The sequence below is a fragment of the Cryptomeria japonica genome, chromosome 7 (assembly GCF_030272615.1).
Source record: "Cryptomeria japonica chromosome 7, Sugi_1.0, whole genome shotgun sequence".
Taxonomy (NCBI): domain Eukaryota; kingdom Viridiplantae; phylum Streptophyta; class Pinopsida; order Cupressales; family Cupressaceae; genus Cryptomeria; species Cryptomeria japonica.
In genome coordinates this window covers 684,610,303-684,626,402 of record NC_081411.1, presented here as the reverse complement: position 1 = coordinate 684,626,402, position 16,100 = coordinate 684,610,303, and positions in this window count along the sequence as shown.

Sequence of the window (16,100 nt, the reverse complement as noted above, 5' to 3'; positions counted from 1 at the left end):
TTTAAGTTGATGCCATTCGAGCTGAACAAGATTCGAAGTAGGATGTTCAAATAAGTACCTTATTTATCACATGTTTCCCCATTTACTGGTTGAATGCCCAAGTGCAGACCAGTTCGATCTTCTGCAACCTTCAAATCAGCTTGATTGCAAATCACAATGCAACTTGGACAAGTATCAGCCAACAATCTTTCTATTCTCAACAAGCGCTCCAAATTTCTTTCTCAAATGTGTTAGGGTAAAAATGACAAAGTAAAAAGTTGCTTTTATCCTTTTTACCTACTACATTAAATTCTTGCCTATTAGGGTTACAAACCCTCATTTCACCGCTCAAGGAGAAAAACCAGTTGATAACATATTGACAAAAAGTTACCAAAAATTCATGCTTCAAAATTCTTTTACTGCTCATTTTTCTCAAGGGGTCTGGAGGTAATTTTACCATTAACCTCCCCTTAGCCATATTAAAAAGGCTTAAGTCACTGATGCAAGGTTATCTTCACTAGGTGAAGGAACAATTTCTTCTCCAGGTGATTCATCACTTTTCTTCTTCCAAATATGAATCATTTCCTCTCTGGTTTCTTCAACATTAACTTTCTGCTTTCCTTTCTGATCCTTAGAAGAATTGACAAGTTTTCTATTTCTTGATTTGTAGAATTTCGCTAAGTCCCCCAGTTTGTTATAGTGATAACAGACCATACTAGATGATCTCCAAGGTCCTGCATTTCCTCTTCCTGTTCTTCTTTTGCAGTTCATAGACACATGACCAAAGTTATTATAGATGGTGCAAATAAAATTTGTTACCTTTTCCATCTCAAATGGACTAAACCGGTTGTCATAGGGTCTTTGCCAGTTCAGGTTTACCAGGTTGTCAAAATTCCTCATCTGATCACCATTTGGTCTTGGATGCATGTGTGGTACATGATTGTTTGCTCCATATCTACACTCAATAGATCTATGTCCATACATTCCACATGTGAAGCAATGACCTTCAAATTTCTTGGACACATACCTAGCATTAGTATTGTAACTTGCATTTCTGCTAGGTTTGTCGCTACAAACATTTGCAGTGCGACTAGGTTTATGGAAAACATAACAAACAGGTTTAAAGACCTTCTTACCGGTAGGTTTATTGATCTTAGGAGCATATTTGTTCTTAAGAGTATTTCTCTTTGTACCAGATGATTCACCTTTTTCATATGTGTGAAAACCAAGTCCAAAGATATCACGCTTCATCCTTTGTGATTGAATTTGTTCTTCCAGCATGGTAGAATTTCTGTTGAACTTTCCTAGTTTCTCATTAGCTCCAGTAAGTTGTTTGGTGATGTCTTCATTATGCTTTGACAAGTTCTCTCTTAGAGATGGTGCTAGTTCAAGATCTATCTATAGGTTCTCCTTTTCTTCTTTTTCAAAAACCAAATGCTCATGCATAGTGACATTTTCCTGCTTGCTCTTGGCAATCTCTTGATCTCTTTCCTTGATAAGATCTTCAACAACTCTTTTGGCTTCCAGTTCCTGACTCATGTAGGTAGTGAGACCTTCTAACTCTCTCCTAAGATATAGCTTTTAACCGTTTAACTTTTCAACCTCCTTGGCTAAAGCATCAATATTGGCTTCATCTGAAGAACTATTATCAGATATCTCTAGCAATTTTTCAGTTAGGTCTCTCCTTTTGACTTGTGAAGCTTTCATTTTGACCATAAGGGTTTCAATCTAATTTCTACTAGCTTCTATCTCTCTATCCATCTCAAAGTAGCTCATGTCCCCCATGATGGTTTCAAGGCTCCCTTCTAAGTGATTGAGCTTCAAAGAAGTTAGGCTCTGATACCAATTGATGGACTTGAAAAGAACTCAAGGGGGCTGAATCAGTGACACCAAAAATAAGACTACTTCAAACACTAACTGGTAGATGAGCTTAAAAAAAATTTAAACACAATGCATGCGATCCAAAATAATATAACAACATCCACAAAAAGTAAAACATCCACCATAACACAAGTGTTTGTATGTGGAAACCCCAAATAGGTAAAGACCACAGTGATATGGAACTCACAAGTTAACTATTTGTAGTAATAGATAACTGACTGGTTAATGTCTACAAAGTGCTCTGCTAGGAGCGAATCTTGTTAAAGATCCCAAAGCTTGATTAGAAGCTTATACCCTATTAAAGGTAGTACCCTGTTAGGAGTAACCTCAGTGGAGGATTTCCAAATCCAAACTATTGGATCACCCTGTTAGAGGATTTATACATCAAAGCTTGTTAGAGCTTACCCAGTTAGGGGATTTGATTCTGCTGTAATTGTTAGAAAACCACAAGATTGGTTTGATCTATCCGAGTAGCACAATACTTGCTTGATCAGATCCTTCTAAACATATTCAACACTGCTCTTCTTCATACTCTGCAACTTAACTCTTTTTACTTTTGCACACAACATAATACTTTCACTTACATCAAATAATTCATTGTGATGTCAATATATAGACATTATGATTTCATGTTGGCCTTAAGAAATCATAACACAATTTCCTAGGTGTAGTGTATTTGGACAAGTGATCATAACTCATCACAGAAATACCACCAAGCAGTCGGTGGTAGTAACTCATCACAAAATCAACAAATACCGGTTAGGGTTAAATATATGAACCATTGTCCTTGAATCTCCTGACTATAATATCATCTTGATCTTCATCTTGATGCCGACTAATGTATATTCACTCGTTGTCTTTTGTGCATATACCAGTTGACACAAAGTACCGGTTAGAGATAAACCTCTTAGTATAACCTCTAGCATACCGGTTGTAGTATAAACAACTTGAAGTTATATCGGTAGATAATATAAACATGTGTGTGTGTGTATGTGTTTCATCAATGACAACATATGATGAATATATTACAATCATCATCAAGCCAACATAAAGTAGTGCTCAGGTCATCATGATTTAATTATACCATTGATGTTTGCACTCACTTCCCACATTTTAAAGGCTCAATGATGAAACAAATCAATGACCACATGACTAGTCTGATTTCCGCATTTCATTTCATTTGGCATTTACATTTTTAAAAGTAGATTTGCATTTCATTTTGCATGGGATCACAAAATATCATCTTATCCAAGGCCAAATCTATCGTAGGAATCATCAATGTATCATCATAAGTGTATACACAATTAGAATGATGAATCATCTCTCCAAATATTGTTGACCCAACACAAATCTTATGTTACCCCCTCAACAGAACCAACATCGGCATATCTGAATCTTCCTACAACCAGGATATCAACAAAATGTCAGTTCTTTATCTAATCAATCTTATCAATTCTATCAATAGATCTCATCTCATCTATTTATATTATATCTTGTATAGGATGTATCTTTCATGGAACTAGACATTCTGATCAAGTCTTATACAGGATATATTATTCCTGAAACCAGACGCTTTGATCATCTTTGTCTTCTATAGGAGGTGTAATTCCTGAAACCAGACTAAATCTTGATCTTATCAATCTAATAAATCTTATCAATTCAATCAAACTCTATCAATAATCACATCAAGAGACCACATCAAAGTGATCAAAGAACTCACACTTTCATCAACCACAGTTGCAGGAATCATCCAATAGTCTATCGGGAAATCAATTTTGCAAAGATCCAAAAATCCAAAGGTCAATTATCTCAATTGATCTCCCGAGGGGGCATCATCATATCACAATTTATAAATCAATGGATGGGGGATCCTATCAAACCAACATCACATCAATATCATCACATTGAGATTATTCTTTGAATCAACGTATCATCACACCTCGCTTCAAGGACGCGCAAAATGTATACACATAAAAATGGTCTAGAGATAATTAATTAAATAAGCAATTATTTAATTAATCCCCCTTCCCAATTTAATTGAATTCATTAGCAATCTGATTAAATTTTCCCATTTATCTACTTATTAATAAATCTAAGGATTCATTTAATAGGTTCATTTCAATAGTCCCCTTTGATTCATTTCTTCTAATCTCCTAATTAATTAAAACAAATCAATTTATGGGTTGTTGAAAGTTAATTAGCCTTTTCCTATTATTTGAATTTTTAAATTTAAATTACACACATGGCTCCTAACTTCTAACCACCTAACCTAACCATCCCCTAACCTAACCCATTCCACCTAACCCTGGGTTTAGCTAACCCTATCTTATATTGCACATTCTAACCTCCTTATCCTAACCTTCCATGGTGTGGATATTCTCCCCTTGAGACACATGACACTTTTGCCACATGTGTCCCCCCTTGGACACTTTCCCTCTCATGAGCAAGGCTTCTTGACACTTGTCACCATAGAGATGACAAGTGTCCCTTCCTCCAACCTCTTCTCCAACTTCCTCAATCTTAGATCATGATATCTTCATATCAGATCTGGACCATTTATTACTGCCACCTCAGCTTTGGCCTTGGAATTCCTATAAATATCCTCCATTTTAGAGCAATAAGGATCCCTTGCATTCATATTCTTAGCATCATTACTATAGGCAATTTGCATTTCAATTATCTAGTAAGTAGTACTTTGGATTAATCATAGCATTGCATTTTATATCATTTGCATAATCAATCATGATCAAGTAGCTACTCAAATCTTGAGTTGCCACTTTGGGGGTCATTGCTCCACTGAGAGTCAATCAATCCAACACCTTCAAGGTCCTCAAGAATAGAGGAAAATGGGACATTTCAAGGAAGGCTAATGGTTTTCATTTTTTATCTAGTTTTCAATTAAGCTTTCCATTATATTTTATTGTATCATGTTATATGTGTATGCCTTTTATATACCACATTTTTAGCATCATAGTATGTGTATGTGTATGTGTATGTGTATGTGTATGTGTATGTGTATGTGTATGTGTATGTGTATGTGTATGTGTATGTGTATGTGTATGTGTATGTGTATGTGTATGTGTATGTGTATGTGTGTGTGTGTGTGTATGTATGTATGTATGTATATTTGTGTATGTGTGTGTGTGTGTATGTATTTATGTATATATATTTGTCAATTTGTATATTCTATTTATGTCGCAATGCTCTATCCATACAAAACATTAGCATGCCACAATGTCATCTTTGAATTTTGTGGACATACAAGAGTAGAGACTATACAAGGGTTATGAGAGAGTGTTTGTTACCTATCTTTTCAAGTTTGGTAGTTTGATAGACCACCTACTCATTAAACTCCACTTATTAGTTTACGTAGTTTGTAGTTTGTATCACCTGGCTCACTAGAGTACCAATTTAGTAAGGTGCAGTAGGTCTATTTTATCCTCTAGGATTTCATCACCTTGAGGGTGTCAAATTTTCTTCACATTTTTGTGAACTTGATGTGAATAATTTGGGTGTTGTTTCATGGTCCATGTGTGTGCTCAATTTTCTTTTAAATTTACATAAAGTAAAAACAACCGAATCTTTGTAACAAATTACCTTAACTAAACAACAAAATACTTTGTGTTAGGACCCCTTATTGCACACACTTGGAGTGGTTAGAGAATTGTATATCTTGTCTATGAGCTTTACCTCTTAGACTTCCACTAGGGTTGTTGTGAGGACAACTTCTAGATAGAGTATCCCTCTTGATCATTATAATCCTACTTTACCTTGTTCGATGTTTACATGCATTTCCGAATGAAGTGATCTTTTCACTTATCATTCTCTTAATGGTGAACTATAATTAGGGCCTCTTCTACACTAGGATCACAAAGTACTACCCCTATAAATAGTCTCTTAGAATATCCTCCTACTATTGATCATGATTTTGTAGTCACTATTTAGTTTGACTAGATTCACTCATAAGAGGAGAACCTAAAATACTTTGAAGGGTTCTTAAATCAAGAAAATATTATTGCTCAGGTTGGGAATGTGGTAAATACACTAAGAGATATGTTAATCTTGGATAGCAGAAATATGGAGATGTTGATGGCATTATCCTTAATTCTTAAATGTCATTTACCCCTTGTAGATGCCCTCTATCAAGATAGTCAATTCAATATCCTCCTGCTATAAATAGTATCTCATAATATCCTCCTGCTATTGATCATGATTTTGTACTCACTATTTAGTTTGACTAGATTCACTAATTAGAGGAGAACCTAAAATACTTCGAAGGGTTCTTAAATCAAGAAAATATTATTGCTCAGGTTAGGAATGTAGTAAATACTTTGAGAGATATGTTAATCTCGGATAGAAGAAATATGGAGATGTTGATGGCATTATCCTTAATTCTTAAATATCATTTACCCCTTGTAGATGATCCTTATCAAGATAATCAATTCAATGATACTACTCCTTAGATCAGTATTCACATGCTTGGAGTGATAGTACACATGGTTGAGAGTGGACCTACAACTGATATCATAGTTCCTAGTATCAATGTCTGTAATATTATCCTAGGTTACACTAGTATGTCTAGTAGCTCTATCACTACTTCTGTCATACCTAACACTACTTATGTCAGTGCAGACACTAGGACTGGTACTACCTTCAGTGGTCGTACTAGGTTTCATGCTAGTGAATATAGTGTTCATGGCACCTATATTTTTTTTCTATGCATGGTGAACCACTAACTCTTCCTCCTACTAATCCCATTTTCAAAACCATTTTACAAAACATGGGGCAATTACAATAGCAGCTCACAAATTTTGCATTTCCCTCTGGTCAATCTTTGCTACTAAAATATTATAATAAGAGCCTTCTTGAATTGAGTATCTTTAATCACATCATTCCCTAGGGGACTAAGGCATCAAAGTTTGATCAATTTTAATGGATAAGAGGAGCCTAATATGCACATTGATTCTTTTATGACCATGCATTATAGTTTGGATTTTGTTCTACTCAAACTATTCTCTTGTTGCCTTAAAGAAACCATATTAGAATGGTATAGCTCCTTGCTAGATCACTCCATATAAATATTTGATCAGCTCATGGACTTGTTTCTCAAACGGTTCCAAGAAAACATTAGTAGAAAGGTCACCATAGCTGACCTTGTTCATTGCAAGAAAAGTAGAATGAGAGAGTTTCTAACATTATTTGTCATTTGTATATGTTGTGTAGGGGGAACCTTGATCTATTTGGGAGTAGGAGAAGGGAGCAACTTTGAATTTGAGCTTAGGGAAGGGTGCGAGACCCTCCAATGGATAGGCGAACCAGGGGGAGAGCGGAAAGGATGATTCCAAGGATTGCCCCGATTCCTATGAGCCAAATGGAAAGGACCTGGTGGATGGGGACCCACAAGCAAGCGACAAGCCTGTTGATCCTAATGGGGGGAGTGGAGAATCACATGCTGGAGACAACCAAAGGCAGGGACTTGTTCAAAGGGATAGTGGTTGGTCATGGACTTATCTATTCAGTGTCAAACCAAGTGAAAAGTCCTTGCTCCCTCCAGTTATTGAAATTCCAGACCCAAAAAAGGGTAGATTTCCTATTGAAATTCTAGACCCAATTATTGAGCATAATATTAACTTTATGACAATGACTCTGGTGGGAAACATTTTGGGCCCAAGGCTGAATATTGATGTTGTTAGGGAGTTTGCTAAATGCAAATGGGCACTTAAAGGTCAAGTTGAGATCACTACTATGTCCAAAGGGGTACTCTCAATGGACTTTTCATGTAAGGAAGACATTTTGAGGTTGCTTTGTGATGGCCCTTGGTTCATCAGAAAAACAACACTTGCTATGCAAAAATGGACACCTAAGATGGACCTAAATGAAACCTTTTTGTACAAGTCCAGTTTAGGTCAGACTATCGGGCCTTCCCCTAGAGTTTTGGGTCAAAGATGTCTCTAAAGGAATTGCTAGTTCCTTCAGGGAAATCCTATCTATGGATCCTATCACAACAACTAGAAGAAGACTTACCTATGCTAGGATTTGTGTGGGAGTTATGCAAAGCATGGATATGCCCTTATCCATCAAGATTAACTCTAGATTGGGGAAATGGAACTAACCTATGGAATATGAAAGTGTTCCTTTTTCTTGTTTTCACTGCCAAAAGTCAAAGCATACGGCTAGAAAATTCCCTCTTCAAGTTGTCAAGGAGAAAGAGAAGAAATACAAGACAACGTAATGGAAAGCAAAAAACCTTGTTAAGCAACCTGAGATTGCTGAAAAAGAGAAAATGATAGAAGAGGCCTAGAGTGTCATCATCCCTGATACTTTTGAGAAAAAATGAAACATTAATGTGGAAAACCCAAAAAAACCATTGCTTGAAGGTGGTAAAGAGGATCAAATAGGAAAAGACGAGAGAGAACGACTAGATACCAATCAAGATGACCAACGAAGTGATAATCTAGAAGATGGAGAAATACAAGTTGTGTTACAGACCAAAGAGGAAGCAGATTCAAATCACATTATGGAAAAAACTATCAGAGATAGCCCTAGACTCGACTATGAGGAAGCCGAAAAGTGTTTTATCTATGGAGGAATCTCGTCGTCAGAATCACAACAATCCATGGAGATGGTGAAATATACCTTCCAGGAGTCCCCAACAAATTGACTTCTTAATATAAATGCTAAGTGGGTTGAGGTTGATGATGTTGAGCAGAAGACAACCACCCAAAATATCCAAGAGGAAGATTGCCAGATAAGTGAAGTAGTGGATCGAAAGAAACTAGGATAAAAGGGGCCTAAATCTACCCCTTAGGCTACTCCAGTCAAGACAAGAAACTGGACCAAAGCCGACACGGGTTTTAACCTCTCTCCTCTTGGGAGGAAAAAAGAAAGTCAGATTAGAGATCAAGAGGCAAACAAGAATATAGCGGATGGCACTCAAATGACCGTCCATGTGGTATGTTCCCTAGTTAGAAAATGAAAATTGTATCATGGAATATACATGGATTGAATAGTCCACATAAACAAGATGTTCTCATAAATTTAGTTAGAGAACATAAATTGGAAATTGCTCTTATCCAAGAAACTAAAATGACAAAAGATTAAGTAGAGAAGATAAATATTTTTAAGGATGGGGTAGTTTTAGGAGGTAGCTCAGATGGTCCTTCTAGGGGCATTGCCATTTTCTGGAATCTATGGTGGATTTTTTGGGGCACTTGTCAAGAAGGATAGCAATTTGGCCTATATTAGGTTTCACCATCTTGGGGATGGTACCTCTTTGCTCTTGACTAATTGTTCTCATGGGGATTTGCACTCGGTGCAAACTTAAATTTATTGCAATTTCGTAACACATTGGACTACTCTCAGGCTGTGGGTATCCTATTATGAGGGCAGACCTTTGGATTATAGGTTGGCTTCCTATTTTATCACCTAAAACTTAATTGAATTTCAGAGAAAAGGGAAGAAGGATATACATAAAATTGAAAATATTACCTAAAAAGTTGATCCACCAATGACTAAAACTGACTTGCAAAGGCTTATAAACCTCACAAAATACTTAGATAATGAATCCTTGTAATCTCACAACTCAAATATGCATGCATGCAAAAAATGATTCATATGAAAGGTGTAAACTTTTATATGTTTGTAGGAGGGAAACACTGATATTTTCACAACTTCAAACATTAAATATAACAACACATTCACTAACCTACACTATAACATGTTTCATATGATCATAACATTGAGCCAATAAGTTGAAAAAAAGGATTCTATAAAAATCACAAAAAATCACTCTGATCTAATTCACACATAATGTTTGAACAACACCAATCGGAGAAAGAAAACAAACTTCTTTATTGATCAATAAGACATATCTGCATTACAAATTTGGGAAAACTCAAAAGAAATGAGCTACATGAGCATGAAAAACTGTTGCTACACAAGTACAAGAAACTCCAAAACTAGAGAAAGAAGAGTGGCAAACAATCACTTATTAAAAAGCTTGCCAGAATTCAAATTTTGAATTTTTGGCTCCAAGAAAGATGTGCTATCACAACTCTAAGCCTCCCCTCAAAACCAGGACCTATCTGAAAGTGAACTCCTCTCAAATTGCAAATAGAGAAGTCAAAATAAATGCAAAGTTGTTGGGTGTATACAACTGGAAATCCCTAAAAATTAGGGGTAGAACTAGAAAAATCAAGGAGAGGAGTATTTCAAAACACTTCTTGACCGATACTGTATACATTAGGACTCTCTAACTGACTGTAAATTGCCTATTAGGTGACAAATCTCCTAATTTTACTCCTCATGCTTACACATTAACTCAAAGATGACAACGCTCTCTCCTTTGCATAACTGCAACAACTCAAAAGCAACACAAACTCTATTATGCATTCAAAAAGAAAATATCTTTTATTTTAAGTAATTAATAACCATCACTTTAAAACAAAAGACTTCAAGCTTTGTGCATATATAAAAGAGATCTAAGATCTATAGGCTTAATTTATAAGTGTTTATTAACACTTACAGAAATACAAAAAAGAAGAGCCACGCCATGAAAGATGAATAAAGATTTTATTTTAAAATGCAAAAGCAAAAATAGTTTGCCTTGTTGGGCCTTCTTTAGGGTTTTGAAACCCAAAAGCAAAACCAAAAGATGAAAAACTTGTGCATATCTTTCATTCTCCTTTTTTCCCTTGAATTCTGCCGCCATGAAGAACTAGGGTTCAAGTTGATGCATCTTTGTAGCCAAAGTCTCTATTACATGAGGATTTGCAGGAGGATGACTACAAGGAAATACATGGTAAGACCACCACACTTCATATTTGTTCTTTTTTCTATGCATTTACACTCTAAGGGTGATGATTTAGCATATTTTCATAGGATTTTTGAGATCTCATGGGAATGTGAGGTAGGATCATGTCTTGTTCAAATCTGATCATGGCTATGAATCCCTTTTGTTTTTCAATCATAACTTTATTCTTTGTTGCTCTGAACAGGTCTAAAGCACTTCTAGGCATTACACATTCTGGGTATGACTCCAATGGGGTAGATTTGAAGTGCATTCCTCACTATTTTATCAAGGTCTGATCACTATTTGTGAATGTCTACTCTAAGCATGGAACTATCTTTCTTTCTCTTTTAAAATGTTGTTCTAGTTTAGGAGAGAATGAATCTTTTGAGAAAATAATCTGTATTTTCTTCTTTGTTTCAGTCCTTTCAAATGACTGAGTTTGATTCATTGTCATAGTCTTTTTGGTATGACTATTCTTCAAAGGATAGAGCCATATTCCTTTTGTTTCTTTATAATTCTAAAAGATAGTTTCTCCTTTCATGGTTGTATGACTGTGAGTTAGCTTGTATACATTTTATGCTCATTAGAACTGAGAATGAATTCATTCATCGTATAGTGAAAGGTATTACACTCACTATGCCTCTTTGTATACATGGTGGCTGAGATATTGATGTCTCTTCTTTCTACATTTAAAAATGCCTATTGAGTGTACATTAATGACATGAACTTCAACTAGACAGTGAACAAGATCACTATATCCTGCTAGTTGGCTGACTTGAAGTTCTATAGGTGACTTAGTCTTATTGTCATAATGAAGAAGTGTACTATTTATGAATATCTTTCCCTATCTATCATTTAGATACATAAGTATACTGTTTCTGAATAGCTTTCCCTAAATAAGAAGGTAGAGAGAAATACCATTGTAAAGCCTTATCTCTCAGTGTTCTTGTAAACAGTTTTGCAAGCAATCCTTGATCATAAGAAAAATCAGTACACAAGGTTTGAAATTTTTTGACATGTGTAAGATGATCACCTTTTCCATTATAGAGTTCCAATTGAGGGATCTCAACATGTTTAGGTGGCATGACTTTAACAATATCAAGAGAAAGTGGGCTCACAACATCAAAGGTGGGCACACTAAACTTGGATTGACTCATGGAGGCAATTTGTTGTTGTAATGAAGACACAGTTTGGGCAAGATTCTTGATTGTCATTTCGGTGGAAGAATTGATGTTAGACATAGGTGATTGAGAAGGTGGTGTGATGTTGTTGAAAGAAGGCATGCACTAAGAATAAGGTGGTGGAACACTATGGTAATTTGGCATTGGTGATGATTGGGCAGGAAAAGGGACACTTAAAGGAGGAATAAAGTTGTTGAAGGAACTACCACCTTGTGTCACACTGATTGGTTGAGGAATAATAGGAACACTCATGGAAGACATAGGTAAAGATGGAGGATTAAATGAAGAAGAGGTATTTCCCCCATGACCTATGGTTGTAGGAATGATAGTTTGAGTTGAAGTAGCCATGATGTTAGATGTGAAAGTAGGAATACTAGTCATAGGATTGGTTAAATGAATAGAGGAATTGACTTGTGTTGAAGGTTGTGAATAACCTAGGGTTTCGACACAACTCTTGATAGACATGACATTAGAATCAACAATATGTGCAATTCCACACAATATATCAATTACATTCTTATCACTTTGAAGCATGCACTTAAGACCTTCAATTAATGGAAGGGCTTCACTATTAGAGTATTCTTGGGACATCCATTGTTGAAAACCGCCACATTGATTGTCCAATGTGGAAAGTTGATCTAAGGATACCCTAGTTAAAGCTTCTTCTTAATCATGGGATCCATCAATGAGGTGAATAGGCACATGATTAGGATGAGAAGAATTAGTGTGATCCTCATTAAAGAAGTCACCCAAATTAGGCTCCATCTCCTCGATAATTAAACCTTGGGAATTCTTAATTCTAATGCTTCATCTAATGGGGATAGGATAGGTAGGACTAATAGTGGTGAAACTCATGCACTAGAGGGAAAATTTGAGTTTTGAATTGTACAACTAAGCTTACAAAATTGAGTAATGCAAAATTTAAGAAGATAATCATCACACAATTCGAACTTTATTGCGGGAAGAGGATGACACAATTTCCAAAAATGAAAGGAAATTTGAATTTTAAAATTAGGGCTAGAGGAATACCACTCAATTTTAAAATTAGAATTTTTAAAATCAGGGCACACTATAATTAACCTCTTGATTTTAAAATTTTTCTTAAAAGTTGTGATGTTGAATTTTGAAGGTATTTCTGATTCTAGAGGGATAAAATATCGATTAAATCAGCCAATCTTCTGGATTTAGGCTAATAAATATAGTCATAACAGTCTCTCGAAATTTCAGAAAAAAAGCCGAGGATCGTGGCAAGAATGCACATGGTCTGACCAACTTTTTAATAAAATTTCAGGGATGGATATTATGATTATTTTAAAGATAATCCCCCAAAATTGGCAAACTTTACAATTTCTAGATGGGGAAATAAAGACATAAATGTGAAAATAGGACCCTATTAGGGTTTTGAAGAAAAAGAGGAATTGAAGTGCAATTTTTAAGGTCAAACCTAATGGATATGGACACCTTAAAAAATACATATAAATCAGAATGTAACTAAATTTGATTTGAAATTCACACAAAATCCAATGAATTTTAAAAATTAGGGTTTTATGACCTAACCACTTAATTTTGAAATTTGATTTTTGGGAAAAAGGGGGGAAATTGAAAATTTGAATTGTAGAATTGAAAACAAATCTGAGAACAAACAGAAATCTGAAAATTAAATGGAAATCCAATTTTTGCACAAGTTCAAGATGATTTTTCAAAATTAGGGTTTCTACAAGTAACCTCTTAATTTTGTAAATTTTAATTGCAAATTGAACAAGACAATGAGGAAATTGAATTTTACAAACAAAGCAATTTTCAAATCTAAGATAATGACAAACAATTTTTACAAATTACAAGTTCAATTTTAATTTTAAAAACTAGGGTTTTTAATGATTTAACCACTAAGTTTGAATAAATTTGAAACTTGTAAATGAAAAATATACAATGTTGTTCAAAGGAAAGCATGCAAGACGCCGGGTTCACAAAAATGTAATGGTGGGAAAATAATGAGTGATAGATCAAGAGGAAACCTAACCCTTTCCCTCAAAGAGAGATGAGAGTTTCACTATTGATTATCCTTGAAGCACTTATCACCATTACATTAGGAAGATAAGGGATAATTCACTAGATCCAATCTCCACTAAAGATGATAGATTGAATTATGAGTGAATCAAGGATGTTAGGATTATCCCTTCTTCTTTTGTTTGATATAGAAAGGAAATTGATTAAGTTTATGTAGTGCAAAAGTGACAAAGAATAAATTATAATTTGAGATTGGAATATGGGATGAAGTTATGCACTTGGATTTGGAAGTAAAATGTCCGGACAAAGACACCCTGTAAATTTGATGAAAAGTTGTCCAGACCATGGCGGGAATGTACATGGTCCTTCGAAAAATCCATGAAACGAAAAGGGTTTTTTTGCCTCTGCAAATGAAGCCTAAATTTGAAAGTACAGCTATGAACCTGCAACCTACACACAAAAAAGAGGGAAATGTGTTGGGATTGAGGGTTTTCCTTTAGGTCAAACCCCAGTTTTGGAATTAACCAAGTAATGAAAGAAAGTACTTGCAAGTAGATGTAAAAGAAACATTGAATTGTAAATCACCTCAAGAGAGGTTGTGATAGAAATGTTGATGGAAATGCTTATGTGGAAATGAATGTTAAAATCAATCTCCTCTTCAATGGTTGAATCCTTGACTTGAATACAACACATAGCCTTGAAGGAGACTTGAGAATGCTCAATGCTCGAAAAGAATGCTTGAATGCCTGAATGCTTGATTGCTTGTGCAACTTGAATCTTTCCAATTTTGAACTATCCAAATTATGCCCATGAGAGAGAAAATGCCCCCTTAAATACATGTTTGAAGGATTTGAATTTCATCATGGGCTGACATTGGGGAGGTGTCATGCCTAGGGCATAACCCCCAAGGCATTCTCTAGAAAGGGTCTTGCCCTAAAATAGGGCAAGGACAGGGGCACCACTGTTGGTATTCTGGTGCATTTTGTATGACCGATGAATGATATGGCTGTCATTGTTGGCAACATCATCTTCCAAGTCTTCATAGTCTATTGATAGTAAGTAGTCCGATATACTGAGATTCATCAGCTAAACAATGTGTAGACAAGGTAAGCAGGGTGTAGACCAACACACAAGAGGTCAACCAGCAAGCAGCAAGTAGACTAGCATAGAAGAGGTCAACCGGCTAAGCAGTATACAAATTAGTATATAGGAGGTAATCGGCTAGCCGACAGACTTGGTAACGTTCAGTTAACATCCCGTTAAACTGATAGTCTTCTCTAGTCAACCGATGGACTTATTAGCATGAATGACTATTTTGATAGAGATTCCTGGAATGATTTTTGGAGAATGATTTATTGCATGATAAACAAAATTTTGAATTTGATGTTTTGGAGGGAAGGTTGGTGACAGATCTAAAGGGTAATAAATTCACATAATTCATTTTGATGAGGTTGTTGTTCGTGAGAGAAGATATATGTGAAAGTGAACATAAGGGGAGTAGGGCAAAGTGCAAATCCAAGTGATAGAGGACCGATAGAGTGTAGAGCCGAGGATCAGTAAATCAACACAGTGGAGAGCTAAAGTTATATTTAGGAAATCGGTGTTGTACAAAGGAGACACAACCGATGCAGATATAGTATGATTTGTAGTGTGATCTGATCAAGCTATCAGTAGCCACTCTAGCATATCATATTTCTATTTATTTCTAACCATTTCAACTAAAATCCCTTAATAGGGTGGACTTTAATAGGTCCCATTTTAAAAATCCCTTAACCGGGTGTCATCTTAATTGTTGATCCTAAGACCTTTAACAAGGCCACCTTTAATAGGGTAAAGGCACTCATAGGCCTTAATCCAAATCCCTTAACTGAGTGGCACCTAATAGTGTCTTTGTTATCTCCTAACAAGGATGGCTTCTCAGCGAATGTACTCCAAAAGAGTACAAATTTTGTGAGTTCCTACTCAAACCATGGTTTTCTCTGATTTGGGTTTCCATGAGATAAATCTTGGTGTCACTGTGTATCTTTTCATGCATGCATATTCTTCTATAATAATTATTTATATTGATGAATGTTAAGTTAGTACAAACTTAAGTTAAAATTCTTAATTGAGTAAAATTGGTAAAGTGTTGATTCACCCCTCCACTCTCAGTACCGGTTGGTACTAACAATTAGTATCAGAGCTCTTGTCCTCTGAAGTGATGCTTGGCAGCTTGAGGATAAATATCATGGAAGAATACCAGTATCAGAAGAAGATTGATG